General features: G+C 38.3%; 1 pseudogene; it reads right to left on the bottom strand.

The window, feature by feature from the left end:
• Nucleotides 1-9,025: 9,025 nt before the first annotated feature.
• The window catches only part of LOC136279213 (uncharacterized), a 23,384-nt pseudogene continuing 19,909 nt past the window's right edge, over nucleotides 9,026-12,500 (bottom strand).

Raw genomic sequence — 12,500 nt, 5'->3', positions numbered from 1 at the left:
CACAGTCCACAGTGCAACTTCAGTCCACGGTCGACAAACAAAGCGCCCGCACGCTATGTTATGAAATTCAGCTACTTTGTTCTCTTAGCAAAACGTCTATCAAATAAATAATTCAATTCGCAGTTAAAACTTTTGTTTCTCCGATAATCTTATAGAGCGTTGACTTGATTTCTTTGTGAGTGCTATTTGATGGAGGATTTCTTGCTACAGTATGAGAATGACTGTTTTTTCAATGGAAATTTTGAACTCAGACTTCATCTTGGAGAAGAATGCATTTACAAGGAGCGATTGTCAAAGAAGTCGAAAATTATACTTGTGGTAAATAATTTTTTTCAAACTATCATTTCAAGTAACAACATGAATTTTATTCCAACTTCTGAATGATATCGAATAATGTCCTGACAGTCGTATGTGGCCTATGTGAACGTCACTGGAATCACTAAAAGACATCATAGAAATAGGGGCCTTCATTTTCAGTTCTCGTGAGAAAATCAGCCGTTCGTTAATTATTAATTCTAAAGATAGCGTTGATAATTAGTCAGCTGGAGAACTTTAGCTAACTTTGCTTTTAGCGTGAGTCAACTACGTCGAAAATTAAAAACGGTTTGTCACTCTCTTCAAAGATTGTTTTTACAATTTACGGCTTTCCGGTCCACTCGCTCAGTCAGCACTGATTTGAAATTGAAATGAGTCAGTTTTTCTTTCCAATAAATTCACAGACTTGTAAAAATCAAAGTGATGCTGTGATATGCACATTTTTGCGTCTTCCTATGAGAATATTAGAAAATGTTAAACAATCAAGCTCAGATCTCTCAAGGAGAGTGTGGGTCACCGCTTACAAAGGGGACGCTCATTGAGCTGGCAATCTCTAACCTTCGTCATCCTCTTACACTTAACAAGCGAATCACGTTAAGCTACGTAGAACGGAGTAAGCATACTAAGTAGATACCTTCGAGATGTTTATGCTTCACAAAATCATTCTCTGCCTTAAACTTCTGACTCTTGCGGTCAAGGTTGGTCATAACTAAAACAAGGTTGGTAATATAAAAGTTATTAAGAACTTACTAAGAGAATTAAAAGCATAGTTGAGGAGATATCGTAAGAGAAAATAGTCTTCGAAGACTATTACATAATAAAAGAATAAACAGTAAATTCCGAGAAGAAAGGGCGTACCCAGGGTACCGCCTCCAAGAGAGCTACGTGCTATTCGCATAAGTTTCCTGATTATAAATTCGGTGCGGAGGATGAAAAGTACTGCATGTTTACACCTCAAGTCACCTCTAAGAAAACGAGGTGTCGAACGTGTTAAAATAAGACCGCCAAAAGGAATAAGAAATGATCAATTGGCTTATTATAATTTTTCACTGAATGGCTTATGATAATATATTATTTCCATTAATTTTCAACGTTTAAATAGGTCAAAAAACACCTATAATGAAAATTCTTGCTGGATGCTGATTTTATCTCTTAACATTTTGCTCCTGATAGCGTAACAGTCACTAGCTACTTCATCTTGTCCTACTACTTCCCGTTCAAGGTCTCGCAACAGTTAATGGTTTGGTTAGGCATGTATGCTCCGATAAAGCTGAATTTTCCTTTTTGCAAAGAAAAACCGCTTTTTAGTGCTCTTTTAACCGTGTACCAAACTGACATTTGGTCTGTCCGATGTATTTGTTGTAACAGTCATTGCAAGGAATAGAATAGAACCGACGCCATTTATTTTAGCGGAGCATACATGCCTAACCAACCATACAATTGGGTGGGATAATTCTAAAATTATCACCACTAATCGGCGTTACCACCAGCGCCTTTGTTTGGAGGCTTGGCATATAAACTCCGCCTACGCTCCTTTAAATCGTGACGATGGCGGCTTGCTTCCTGACGCCTATTTACACCTCGTCAGAAAAAAGACCGCTAATTAGTGATTATATAAAAGGACCTCTTGTTGCAGCGTTTAGATCACCCCTGATGAAGGCACTAGACAGGAGTGTCGAAACGTTGGGTCTATGAATTGTAACTTCTTCAGTTACATTCATTAAATCTGAAAACCAGAGTAGCATCAAACTATGTCTAATTTTCAATTTATTTTGTAAGTTTTCAAACGCCCTTTTCTTAATGATTTTCTTCAAGATTTCTCAGGAGCGGTAAAATGCATAATCTCAGCCGGCAAAACGTGCCTAAAAAGTGTATGACGCATCACTGGGGAATTTGTTTCAGTCTAATTTGTTATTAGACTGAAGTCATACCTTTTCCTAGATTACAGACGCTTTGATCACGCTACGCATCATCACGTAGCTAGCTTAGCGTTGTTATTTTTAATTATCCTGTAGCTATTACAGTCACAGGATCATGTGCAAGCTATCCGATTTGATTTCCATTTGGCTACCTGGCCCTTTCTATTATGCAAGTTGGCACCAAATGGAAGAACTTTAGGCCTTCGTTTCCGAGCTGAATGTAAATTTAAAAGCCTGAATATAAATTTAAAAGCCTAAAACTGATTGTGGAGTTGATCTTTGGATTTGATATTTTCAAACTCCAAAATTATATCAAACTTCATTTTTACTGTGGATAACTAAAGTTTGTACTTAAGTTGTGCCGTCTTTATCGTTTGGTTTCGTTTAGTGGTAATGGACTGTTTCATGCTCTCCATTTTCCTTCTTCGGCATTCACACAATTGTTATTTCCTAAGCAGACAAAGCCTTATCCATTAACTCACGTTTCAGTGTAATCTGCCTTATATTATAACGTTGTCAGTCACGTCTTTGAACTCTTGCGGTTATGGATAGAGATCTTGATCACTTGACTTTGAAATTTGTCGCTTTTAAGGTCGAGAGACTAATCGTCAATTACGTGACCATGATCGTATTATTAGTATGTAAGAATCAACCGTGCGATGTGAATCTGTTACGGTCCATTCAAACAAACGAACCTTTATGGAGCACCATGGGAACTAATTTCACGTAAATGTCTAAATGTTAACCGTATGTCATACAATATTTCCTTGCGGTTTAAATTTACAGATGCACTACCAGTTCAAAGAAGTTAATGGTTTGAAAGAGATTTTGAAAACTAAATACAAAAACTGTACACCTTGATAACAACCGAGATCCTTAGTTTTAATTCTGCCTAGTGGAACGCGGTGTCTAGTACAAACAGATTGAGAGAGCGTGGCCCCGCTCCAACTTTAATTTATTAACTTTTTTTACTTACATCCACAGGCTGTATAAAGACAAATAGCATTATCAGAAGTAGTTACCTGATCACTGTTTATATTATGTTTAGCGTTGTATCGAAGCAACTTATAAGGTCACATCGACCACAGGCTGAATGAAGCAAATAGCGTTATCAGAAGTAGTTGCCTGATCACCGTTTGCATCATGTTAAGTGTTGTATCACAGCAACTTACAATGTCGACCTAAGTGGGTGGAACACCATCAAAACGTATGTTGATGCTTATCATGCAACTTCCTCCTGGATCAAGTAAATACAGAATCTGTCCTTTCATCACTGAAAAAACTGTTTTGAGCGGAAACTACATCCAAGTTGATATCGACAAACTCTGTAGGGTCAGGGCTACAACTCAGTGTGCATTTGGAGTCTCCTGGTCTAATCCCAGGGCAGTGGGGTTGGTCCAAAAAAACTGTATTTTCAGTCCTTGAGTACTACTTCTGACTCAAGAGCTAAATTTGAGCCATCTTCTCTCTCTTCTCCGGGCCAGGTATATCACACAACAAGTAAGAGTGAGGGGGAGGATGGACCCATTCATACATGAATGCATGAATGCATGAATGATGCGGACTGCTTGCACAATAGATGGAGAGAGAATGTTCGATAGAACAGAGTGGCTATCCAACATACAGATTCAGGGTTTCTTCTCAAGATTGTGTCCTCAATAGCGATCTAAAATACGACAAGATTCGGATGATACCACCGACGCAGACGACGAAGAGGACCACTTCGTAGAAGCATTCGCGTCAGATGTAGACGAAGAGTTGATATCTATGATGTGTGCTAGTTGGTAAGAGAAGCAAGGTTGCCAAGCCTCAAAGTCAAGATGCTAAGAGACATGTGCAAACATTCTGAGCTCGCATTGAAAATGTGAGATACGAATGCAGCACCTCTTGCATAATGGAGGAAATGATTTCGGAGTGCAGTTGTTACGCAATCTAGTTATGACGTCCACCCGTCATGCGAATGCGGTGTCCTTTTTCACAAGAACTCTCCAAACTAATGAACAGAGACTGCTATGCAAACAAGTGTGACGACCAATTTTTTTCCTTTCAGCTAGAAATCCGAGCAATCGCTGCTTTATTAAGACGCGAGAAGTATTCAGGACGATTACACGATGGAATTACGTGACAGAGTCACTGGTCACGGTGTATTTCAGTGTGTGCTGTTATCGCCCGTTACACTAAATAGAATCCTGTAGTTTGGTTTGAAATGTTCATACAGGTTTGAATAGCGTAAGCTGTCAGAACTCAAATATGAAATAACAGAAGCCAAATTTTTAAAAAAGAGTTTGTGAGCGCTAATCAAATTATGATATTCGATACGTTGTTATTGACGTCTTTCGTCACGAGATGATAAAATTTGTCACATTTTGGCCTTTTAAAATGCTTAAAGTATTAATCGGTGTGGTCTTAAAGCTCTTTCCTTCTACTTAAAATGGTTAAAATCTAAGATTTATTGAGCAACTCATATAAAACGGTCGGAGTTTGCTCAATGAATTAATTTGCATAATCGGCTGTCACGCTAGCAGTATCGCCTAAAGTACGAAGTCACCCCGGTGAAGAAAATAAATAAGTGCAAGATGTTTTTATATTTTCTGCAGCCAAACATCTTATTAGCAGAAATCAAGCGGAGTTTTTAATGGTCAGGTCTGGACTTGAGCAATATCAACCAAGAAAGAAAGAGTACTTTCGACCACTTTCAGAAAGCTGTCCAACGAGTGTTTTAAATAAATTATGACGAGCCTCTGAATAAACAAATATCAAAATTGAAATGCATTTTATACACCTTATATATCACACAGTTTAAGGATACAAAATATTTCTTACTGCATGCGGTGTGACGCGAGGACCGGGCTATTCAACTTTTGAAATTTTCGATGTTGCAAGAGGTCGAAAAAGGGCCTTTTGAAGTTTTGACTTTTGAGAGCTCTAAAAATGTTATTTTAACGTATTTCCAGAAACTAATGTGGTTTTATTTACTTGTTACCAAAGATAGTTTATTAAGCAAAATTTGGGGGAAACTTTTTTTTCTGATGCGAAATGCCCTGGACTGCTCTTACAGAGATCGCCATTTAATAATGGTAATAGGACCGATTGGAGTCTACCTTGATCTGTAATCATACGAGTGATCAACAAAATCGGTCGACCGCGAAGCGAGAGTCCGATTTGTTGATCACGGTATGATCACAGATAGAATTGGACGACAGGAAGTCCTGTTACCAATTAATCAAAACTATGACAAAATTCCAGAAAGAAACTAGGTCAAACCGCGGCTAGACATCGGTTATACGTTTTCTTAAAAAAAAAAACAACAACAACAACAGATAACTCGGCGAAATGCGAGATAACAGCGCGCGCCCATGATGCGTTCTGTCCACTCGTACAGGCATGACATGTTAAATGTCCCTTGAACTGTCCTATTACACTTTCTTATTACAAGCATGACGCGCGCAAATCGGGCTAGTGATAACCAATCACGTTCGTGAATTTTTTTATGGTTTTGAATTTAGTGAGAACATGATAAGAAGGATGAATGATAAACGTAACAGTGAACATGGCAACTCTGTAGCGTTTAGCTCTACAATAATCAAACAACGAAACATTTTTCATAAGTGAGGTGCAGTTTTTTCATGTATTTTGTCTACAACCACTTTAATCATTTCGCTTTTCAAGCTAATTGTTTAGATCTAATGCAAGGAAGCACAAAAGCCATATTTTTTGTCTAATTCAAGATTGCGGCACACATGTTGATTTTTTTCTCAGAAGAAATCCGACGTCGATCTAAAAAGCTGAGAGTCTCGAAACCTCTAACTTCTAACCAAAAACTGCCGACCGCGGTTCGACATTTGCGATGAACACTCCAAAGATGGAACTAAAACTCTTTACTGACTACAGATAGTAATTGATACTTGGAGGGTGCAAAGGCGACGGTCTCTGTTTCAACACTTTGTTGTGATAAGTTTTGTCGAAAGGTTTTGTATTTAAGCGTCAAGAATAATTGGACAATTGCCTGCTTCATAAATTGTACAAAGTAGCAGTTACGACATCCTATGATTTAAATGATTTAAAGTAGTAGTAGCCGTTGTCTGGATGGCTTTTTTTAAATAGTAACTGAGATTCGTGTAAATTAATCCTAGTAAATTATCAGAATCATACATCCCTTCTTCTTTTTAGTTAGCAGTTCCTATTCAGCTATTTAATTGGAGATCTATTCAGTGCATGTTGATTTGTTGTCACAAATCATCCTTAGTGTCAACCTCAATAATTTTCAAATATTTAGTTAGTTTTCAAACGTCCTTTTCTTAATTATTTTCTTCAAGATTTCTCAGGAGCATCTTAGCCGGCAAAACATGCTTAAAAAGTGTATTACGCATCACTGGAAATTTGCTTCAGTCTTATTTGTTATTAAACTGAAGTCATACCTTTTCCTAGATCACAGACGCTTTGATCACGCCACGTACCATCACGTAGCTAGCTTAGCGTTGTTATTAAATATCCTGTAGCTATTACAGTCACAGGATCACGAGCAAGCTATCCGATTTGATTTTCCATTTGGCTACCTGGCCCTTTCTATTATGCAAGTTGGCAAAAAACTGAAGAACCTTAGGCCTTCGTAGTCGTACCGTACATAACTTAAGTTTGTACTTAAGTTGTGCCGTCTTTATCGTTTGGTTTCGTTTAGTGGTAATGGACTGTTTCATGCTCTCCATTTTCCTTCTTCGGCATTCACACAATTGTTATTTCCTAGGCAGACAAAGCCTTATCCATTAACTCACGTTTCAGTGTAATCTGCCTTATATTACAACGTTGTCAGTCAAGTCTTTGAACTCTTGCGGTTATGCTTATGGATGCCTACCTTTTCAAGAGGTGTGGTCGAGTCTCCTAATTAGAGTGTATGGACTTAACTTTAGGAAATTTGTCGCTTTTAAGGTCGAGAGACTAACCGATAATTACGTGACCATGATCGTGTTATTGGTATGTAAGAACCAATTGTGCAAGGCACGAAGCCAAGTAACTGATTAGTACGTGATCGCTGTGAATTTGTTATCAGTCTCACCAAACACATTTGTGACACTTACGGTCCATTCAAACAAACGAACCTTCATGGAGTTCCATGGGAACTGATGTCACGTAAATGTTTAAATGTTAACCGTATGTCAGACATTATTTCCTCGTATAAATTTACAGATACACTGGCCACTGGTTCCAAAGGGTCAGTGGTTACGAGCATGAAAGAGAACTTGAAAACTAAATATAAAAACTGTACAACCTGATAAAAACCAAGATCCTTAGTATCAATTCTGTCCAGTGGAATGCGGTGTCTAGTACAAACAGATTAAGAGGGCGTAACCTCGCTCCAACTTTAATTTATCAACTATTTTTACTCGCGTCCACTGTTCTGAGCGGAAACTGCATCCAAGTTGATATCAACAAACTCTGTAGGGTCAGGGCTACAACTCAGTGTGCATTTGGAGTCTCCTGGTCGAACCCCAGGGGAGTGGGATGGTCGTAAAAAAACTGTATTTTCACTCTTTGAGTGCTACTTCTGATTCAAGAGCTAAATTTGAGCCATTTTCTCTCTCTTCTCCGTGCCAGGTATATCACGACAAGCAAGAGGGGGGGGGGGAGGGGAAGGGGGGGAATGAATAGGTCTATCGGGTCTGGGTCTATTGGTCAATATGCATTAAGTGCCCCGTTGACTAATTCCAAGGGGAATGGGGCGGAACACAAAGCCGTAACGCGAATGTATGTTTCTGTGCTTTTCCTATAATGATTAGCAGTAGCAGCACAGGGCTATTGTTTTAACTTGATTAGGATTTTACTTGAATCTCACGCGGGATATCAGGAGTTTTAGGGAGTTTTAGGGAGTATTCAGCAGGACGTGAAAGTGTCAACAGGACGTGAATGGCTACAGCAAGCGGAGATCTTGGTGAGATTGTTTTCCCTAGTTAATGGGACTGTAAGGGTTTTTAATACTGAGGGGAGTTGAGTCATCTTGCCGGCCCTCTTTTCAAAACTCCATTCATATGATATAGACATAACTATATTTTAGCTTCTTTATGCAGTCACCTACCTAAATACCTCTATAAAATTTGACGACTTTTAACAAACATTTTCATAGCCGAGAGCTACTGTACGGAAGTTGTAACAAGGGATTTAAGAGCATTCAGAACTAGTTATCTAAGAAACATATTAACTATCTCTTAAGGTGTCCAATTCAATCAAATATAAATATTTAATACACGTCTGGTGTAATAGCCTCTATCATGGCTATCAAATTACACAAAGGAAAGCAACATTAAGGAGGATAACCATAAAATAATAATGATGATATAAAAAAAAACAACTAATTACAAGAAACATTTACGTAAGTAACAATAACTTACATATTTACATTAAATTCAAAGAATCAGCTGTGATCTGTCTAAATCCTAGAATTTTGTTGGGTGTTTCAGTGTAGCAAATAATTGTAGTCCCTATATCTGTTGAGGATTTACAATAAAATTTTAATGATGAACTTTCATTGTTGGTTGTCATTTTGGAGGCTATTGTGTTCCTAAAATTAATTTGATCATGTGTACATCGTTTCTGTGGTGGTAATGCATTAAAACGTGCATCAAAAACCTACCTCATAGCATGCATCTACCTAGGTACTTGGTAAACTCCACTAAGGAAAGACTCTATAGCTTGTAGCCCTATGCATGTACCAGTCGTTTAAGGAAACCTTATGCTTTACGTTTATTAGAAGACTGGCTGTTTCTTCTTGTGGCAGCAGTGAATGAATATTTCATTCTCTAAAGATGACACAGACTCTTAACCGCTTGAATTTCATGAAGGGCCTTCTGTAACGCAGATACATAGTGCTCCTCAATTTTCTGTATGAGGGCCCTCAAGAGCCTGAAAGATCAAGGAGAGAATCTCAAACAACTTTCCAGACTTGGCTGACCTGGATGCATCAGAGTCTTTCAGAGGATCTGTTTCATGTTTGGCAATTCCAGACTGAATTAAGGGGTTTGTTACCACCGTTTGTGTGTCTTGGTAGAGTCCGTCACCAAAGAAAGGTAGATTGGGGACAATAGAAGAGACTGGATGCACCTGTGGTATGCAAGGTTGTGTTTGATTTCCAAGCACTCGGATCCCTTGGCTGAAACATGGTCTTAGTATGGCGCCTAACTGACTGGGAGAAGAATCATTTTGTTCATAGAGGAATGACCGGTCAGTGTGGGTGTTACTGGGAAACTGATCCAGAATCCCCAAGCTTTGAAGGTCTCTCCACCATTGCTCCATATCTCCATTTGCGGCGACGCTGCTCATTTTACAGTCAGCAGCATTTTTTCAGGCTCGTATCCGTAGTTGCCTTAGATTTTTCAGCTCTTTTGCAGTCAGTGCTTTTCTTGATAAGGTTACCAAGCTTTGAGTTGATGCACATTGGAAGCACACAGTCTGAATTTGAGCAATGCACACCATTCTCTGTAATTGTGTGGTTGGGATCTTTCAGCATTGCTGAGGACATTTTTATTCCGCGATCTGAAAAAACTGGTGAACAAAGTCATCGCAAAAAGTCGTTAATCAAGATTTCACGGATCAGCGTGTTTTGAGCCAATTCTACAGCTGCCTAAGGTAAGAAGCATTGTCGCAAATTGGGTGGAGAATAACTTTTTACCACAAAGTCTGCAGGCAAATGGTCATTTTTTTGCATGGCGTGATTTTCGATTGAGAACGAAGCACAAATTTCGGAATGCATTTCGCTTGCTTTATTAATTATGGCAGAGTACTAACAATGAGCTCTGTTATCAACCTGGTAATTCGCAACTTTTGTTGGCCGTGTGAACTTCACTTTCAATGCATTAAAATGAATAAGCCTATTTACGTGTTTTAATGACACCTCTTTGAAATTGGCCCACGTTTTCTGCCAACTTTTAATTTGCTCCTCTCTAATTTGTAGATTTTTTAAAAATTATTGATATTTTAAAATATCTATTTTTCAGTAGAGCAAAGGTTCTAAATGCTCTCTGATAAAGCAAAAAATGAAAATATGTTGATAAGTATTTATGATTCTAATCCCTGAAGTCGAGGCATGCATAGCTTTAATTTACAGAAACACGAAACTTTTTCATCCATCAATCTTGTGACTTCTTTACGAATGCTTGACTTTTTCTAGAACCAGTACCTTATGATGGTCGTGCAGGATACAAATTTGATCGATGTGTGTTCACTAGGCTTCATATCGTTGTTTATATGGTACAAGTGAAGCAAACGGTAACGATAGTAAAATAATGAAAACAGTTTTCTTTACTATAGCTATTGAGCCTTCAGAAAAATTGAAACGTTCCTTCGTAACACTTTCACGAGTTGTGGTTTACAGAAACAAACGATACTTACTTTCAATGTATGGACAACGTAAAGATTATTTTCGTTTTCGAGTAGCAATCATTGGTATTTTACCAGACAATACAATTCCTTTTACATCCCTCTTGCAAAACAAATATCAAACAGTTTGCGTTATGTTTCCAAGGACTTAAATTTTTCAATTCTCTGAATATAGAAATCAAAACATGGGCACATTTTCCCTGTTTAAGTCTTAGTTGCGAACATTACTCCTTAGTTGGCTCCCTTGTTGTTGTTCTTTATTTATTTATTCTTTTTTTATTATTATTGTTTTTTTACTTTTTCTCACCCTGCTTAAGAAAGTTTGTTTGAGTGCCTACTATGGATGTTATTGTTTTATGTGTGTGCGACCTTTCCTTTTCAACCTTAAATATTTTGTACATAAATCACGCCATAAAACTGATACCTCACTTTTGTAAATATGAGGAGCCTGTAGCTCGCCAAAAGCTTCTTAGTTTCCCTAGCGGTTTCCTCGCCCCATGCTAAATCTTCGGCCATATCATATTAATACTGTGGATAACTAAAGTTTGTACTTAAGTTATGCCGTCTTTATCGTTTGGTTTCGGTTAGTGGTAATCTACTCTTGCATGCTCTCTATTTTCCTTCCTCGGCATTCACACAATCGCTATTTCCTAGGCAGACAAAGCCTTTCTTTTCTTTACTTCGACTGCCAATCTATGGAATTCTATTACTCACGTTTCAGTGTAATCTGCCTTACATTATAATGTTGTCAGTCACGTCTTTGCACTCTTGCGGTTATGGATATGATTTTTAATATTTTGGTCAAGGGAGGGCGTTGAGTCAGAATCTCAGTATCACCTGAACGCTGTCATCGCCGGCGAAAAACCCTACAGACCTGAAAATTGGGCAAATTTTCTTTTTATCAATATTCTAAAATAGCCCACTCTCTTGGATTTTGGTGGCGTGAGAGAGAAAATCACCAATTGGCCAGCGTAAAGATTTTCGAAACTCCGACTTCAATACGTATCCGATTTCACCGCTATTAAGCTGTTTTTTTTTTCAGCCTGTGAAAAAAAAATTATGTTTTCTCGTTTATAAAATTCTATTTTACGCCTCGTTGGAAGTTTAGATAAAGGTCAAAAACCGTTGCTGGGTACTGGTGTTTGACTGGATATAATAAACGACAATCAAGTTGCCGTTCTGCTCTCTGTTCCCGCATCTTTCCCTCAAATAAATAAACAACAAGCAAGTTGCCGTTCTGCTCTCTGCTCCCGCATCCTGCCCTCAAATAATCCCGCTTCTCGCTCTCTCCACGCCACCTGTTTTTCTGGACTTGCGCCCTCATGTAACTCCCACATATTGCAAATGAAATAGCATGATGTGAGAAACGTTATTTTCATATGCTCGATGTTGGCTGAATGATTTAACATCGGATGTATAGCCAAGTAAATTATGCGGTTATGTGCTGCTGGCTAACTGGAAGTTGAACCGGAGAGGTTGGACAAATTCACAAAATCCTGCGAACGGGGCCATCAGAATGGGAAAAGGCAAAAAAAATTGTGCTTTAAAATTTCGTTTGTGAAACATGGTATTGATGGTCCATACTACATCAGTGTATCCGCTCTGAACTTGGAATTTACAACGAGGTGTCCTTTACACTGTCCTAACTCGCCGAGGGAATAAGTCCTAATTCAAGGAAACAGTTGCAAACAATTTGCTTAGGCCAGGGGTTAAAAATCGATACTAGTAAAGACCTTAAATCGGACTTTTCAAGGAATCGCTTGTCCTCAATTTAAATAGTACAGTTCCTATGGATACATACATACATGTCAGCGGATGAAAAGTGGGCAAAAACAGTTGACTATAGCCATGGATTCCTACCTTCTCAAGAGCTGTGCTTGAGTTTCCTTATTAAAGTAA

The sequence above is a fragment of the Pocillopora verrucosa genome, chromosome 2, assembly GCF_036669915.1.
Source record: "Pocillopora verrucosa isolate sample1 chromosome 2, ASM3666991v2, whole genome shotgun sequence".
Classification (NCBI taxonomy): domain Eukaryota; kingdom Metazoa; phylum Cnidaria; class Anthozoa; order Scleractinia; family Pocilloporidae; genus Pocillopora; species Pocillopora verrucosa.
The sequence above is the reverse complement of the archived record's forward strand: the minus strand, read 5'-3'. Positions and strand labels throughout refer to the sequence as shown.